Source organism: Panthera onca, chromosome C1 (assembly GCF_046562875.1).
Source record: "Panthera onca isolate mPanOnc1 chromosome C1, mPanOnc1 haplotype 2, whole genome shotgun sequence".
NCBI classification, from domain to species: Eukaryota; Metazoa; Chordata; class Mammalia; order Carnivora; family Felidae; genus Panthera; species Panthera onca.
Genome location: NC_138346.1, coordinates 134,013,528 through 134,018,126, shown reverse-complemented (window position 1 = coordinate 134,018,126; position 4,599 = coordinate 134,013,528).

Sequence of the window (4,599 nt, the reverse complement as noted above, 5' to 3'; positions counted from 1 at the left end):
AAAAGAACACAAAGAAAGAAAAATAAAGCAAAGAGTATTTTATCTTTTATACATTGGAATATTTCCCACATTTTATGATGAGTTTCTGCATTTCTCTACAATAATAAGGCAATTTGCATTAAATCGTGTCAGTGTGCCAAAAATAAAGTCACAACACAAGTACCAAGAAAAAAGTATCTAAAAGTATAGCTTGCTATTCTTAATTTTATATTATATTTGCCTGTGATCTTCAATGAGAAAATTAATATTTATCATTTGATTTTAACAACTACCTAGAAAACATTAAATAAAGCTTGTCATTCATTTTAGCATAAAATTAATATCAAAATTTTGTTTTAAGTAATATTTTCAAGATAGAAGTATTTATTTCTTCATGTTGAAATTATCATAGGAAAAATTTTCATTACCACATTGCTATTGCTTACACGGATTTATTTTTTACATTTTTTCCCCAGATATATAAAATGTGCAAGAAGTCAAGAAAAATCTGAGAAAAGTCATGAACATCAGAATTTCCACATGTACTAAAATGTTCAGAATGTCAGTTGTATGAGCCAAAGTTTAAGTAATTAAGTACAAAAGTAGTAAGTCATAAGACTGCTCATTATGAGTATTATATTTCCTGCCCTTTAAATTTTCTATGTATATGTAGTTAAGAAACCATGATTTCTGATTGCCCATTTTCCACTAGATACATATTCAGGTGCATAATTACTACATTTAAGAAAATTCTGAAAAATGCAGAGGGCCTTTTTAATAGGTTCTGGTACCAATTACAATGTGGGTAGTGGTGTAGAGGTGGTTTCCCATACCAACAAGCAATTCTCAGACACCGAGTGTCCTATGATTTAACTCAATTCTGACACTATCTACTCTGAGAGAGGACCAGATTCCACAGGTTAAATGTTTAGTCCTACAAATCTGTGTACCACACCCCATGGTCCCTGCCCAAACTTCAGACAGCGGCCAAAAGCCTGGGGTGATACCTGTGCTTCTGACCACTGGCTTTCTAATTTTTTTTTAATTTTAATTTTTTTTAAATGTACATCCAAATTAGTTAGCATATAGTGCAACAATGATTTCAGGAGTAGATTCCTTAGTGCCTCTTATCCATTTGGCCCATCCCCCCTCCCAAACCCCTTCCAGTAACTCTCTGTTTGTTCTCCATATTTATGAGTCTATTCTGTTTTGTCCCACTCCATGTTTTTATATTATTTTTGTTTCCCTTATGTTCATCTGTTTTGTCTCTTAAAGTCCTCATATGAGTGAAGTCATATATTTGTCTTTCTCTAATTTTGCTTAGCATAATACCCTCCAGTTCCATCCACATAGTTGCAAATAGCAAGATTTCATTCTTTTTGGTTGCTGAGTAATACTCCATTGTGTGTGTGTGTGTGTGTGTGTGTGTGTGTATGCACACACACACACACACACACACACACACACACACACCACATCTTCTTTATCCATTCATCCATCCAAGGACATTTGGGCTCTTTCCATACTTTGGCTATTGTTGATAGTGCTGCTTTAAACATAGGGGTGCATGTGTCCCTTTGAAACAGCACACCTGTATCCCGTGGATAAATGTCAAGTAGTGCCATTGCTGGGTCATAGGGTAGTTCTATTTTTAGTTTTTTGAGGAACCTCCATACTGTTTTCCAGAGTGGCTGCACCAGCTTGCATTCCCACTAACAATGCAAAAGAGATCCTCTTGTCCACATCCTCGCCAACATCTCTTGTTGCCTGAGTTGTTCATGTTACCATTCTGACGGGTGTAAGGTGGTATCTCATTGTGGTTTTGATTTGTATTTGCCTGATGATGAGTGATGTTGAACATTTTTTCATGTGTCAGTTGGCCATCTGGATGTCTTCTTTGGAGAAGTGACTATTCATGTCTTTTGTCCATTTCTTCACTGGATTCTTTCTTTTTTGGGTGTTGAGTTTGATATGTTCTTTATAGATTTTGGATGCTAACCCTTTATCTGATATGTCATTTGCAAATATCTTTTCCCATTCTGTTGGTTGCCTTTTAGTTTTGCTGATTATTTCCTTCACTGTGCAGAAGCTTTTTATTTTGATGAGGTCCCAGTAGTTCCTTTTTGCTTTTGTTTCCCTTGCCTCCAGAGACATGTTGAATAAGAAGTTGCTGCAGCCAAGATCAAAGAGGTTTTTGCCTGCTTTCTCCTCGAGGATTTTTTTTTTTTTATTTTTTTTTTTCAACGGTTTTTATTTATTTTTGGGACAGAGAGAGACAGAGCATGAACGGGGGAGGGGCAGAGAGAGAGGGAGACACAGAATCGGAATCAGGCTCCAGGCTCTGAGCCATCAGCCCAGAGCCCGACGCGGGACTCGAACTCACGGACCGCGAGATCGTGACCTGGCTGAAGTCGGACGCTTAACCGACTGCGCCACCCAGGCGCCCCTCTCCTCGAGGATTTTGATGGCTCCTTGTCCTACATTTAGGTCTTTCATCCATTTTGAGTTTATTTTTGTGTATGGTGTAAGAAAGTGGTCCAGGATCATTCTTCTGCACGTCACTGTCCAGTTTTCCCAGCACCACTTGCTGAAGAGACTGTCTTTATTCCATTGGATATTCTTTCCTGCTTTGTCCAAGATTAGTTGGCCATACGTTTGTGGGTCCATTTCTGGGTTCTCTATTCTGTTCCGTTGATCTGAGTGTCTGTTCCTGTGCCAGTACCATACTGTCCTGATGATTACAACGTTGTAGTGTAGCTTGATGTCTGGGATTGTGATGCCTCCTGCTTTGGTTTTCTTTTTCAAGATTGCTTTGTCTATTTGGGATCTCTTCTGGTTCCGTACAAATTTTGGGATTATTTGTTCTATCTCTGTGAAGTTTGCTGGTGTTATTTTGATGGGGATTGCTTTGAATATGTAGATTGCTTTGGGTAGTATTGGCATTTTAACAATATTTGTTCTTCCTATCCAGGAGCATGGAATCTTTTTCTTTTTCTTTCTTTCTTTCTTTCTTTCTTTCTTTCTTTCTTTCTTTCTTTCTTTTTTTCATGGTGTGTGTGTGTGTGTGTGTGTGTGTGTGTGTGTGTCTTCTTCAGTTTCTTTCAGAAGCTTTCTATAATTGTCAGTGTACAGATTTTTCACCTCTTTGGTTAGATTTATTCCTAGGTATTTCATGGGTTTTGGTGCAGATGTAAATGGGATCAATTCCTTGATTTCTCTTTCTGTTTCATTGTTAGTGTATAGGAATGCAACTGATTTCTCTGTGTTGATTTTATATCCTGCAACTTTGCTGAATTTGTGAATCAATTCTAGCAGTTTTTTGGTGGAATCCTTTGGGTTTTCCATATAGAGAATCATGTCATCTGAGAAGAGTGAAAGTTTGACCTCATCCTGGCCGATTTGGATGCCTTTTATTTCTCTGTGTTGTCTGATTGCATAGGCTAAGACTTCCAATACTATGCTGAGTAACAGTGGCCAGAGTGGACATCCCTGACTTGTTCCTGACCTTAGGGGAAACGCTCAGTTTTTCCCCATTGAGGATGATATTAGCATTGGGTAGTTCATATATGGTTTTTATGATCTCGAGGTATACTCCTTCTATCCCTACCTTCTTGAAGCTTTTTATCAAGAAAAGATGCTATATTTTGTCAAATATAGATGCTTTCTCTGCATCTATTGAGAGGATCATATGGTTCTTGTCCTTTCTTTTATTGATGTGATGAATCATGTTAACTGTTTTGTGGATATTGAACCAGCGCTGCCTCCCAGGTATAAATCCACTTGGTCATGGTGAATAATTTTTTTAATGTATTGTTGGATCCAGTTGGCTAATATCTTGTTGAGGACTTTTGCATCTATGTTCGTCAGGGAAATTGGTCTATAGTTCTCCTTTTTAGTAGGGTCTCTGTCTGGTTTTAGAATCAAGGTAATGCTGGCTTCATAGAAAGAGTTTGGAAGTTTTCCTTCCGTTTTTATTTTTTGGAACAGCTTCAAGAGAATAGGTATTAACTCTTCCTTAAATGTTTGGTAGAATTCCCCTGGAAAGCCATCTGGCCATGGACTTTGTTTTTTGGGAGATTTTTGATTACTAAATCAATTTCCTTACTAGTTATGGGTCTGTTCAAATTTTCTATTTCTTCCTGTTTCAGTTTTGATAGTGTATATGTTTCTAGAGATTTGTCCATTTCTTCAAGATTGCCCATTTTACTGGCATATAATTGCTCATAATAGCCTCTTATTATTGTTTTTATTTCTGCTGTGTTGGTTGTGATCTCTCCGCTTTCATTCTGGATTTTATTTATTTGGGTCATTTCCTTTTTCTTTTTGATCAGACTGGCTAGTGGTTTATCAGTTTTGTTAATTCTTTCAAGGAACCAGCAGGAACCAGGATGAAATGTTCTGAATGTCTGTTAAACCATCTGGTCCAGTGTGTCATTCAAAGCCATTGTTTCCTGGTTGATTTTTTGATTAGATGATCTGTTCATTGCTGTGAGTGGGGTGTTGAAGTATCCTACTATTATGGTACTAGTATCGATGAGTTTCTTTATATTTGTGAGTGATTGATTTATATATTTGGGTGCTCGCACACTTGGCACATAAATGTTTGCAATTGTTAGGTCT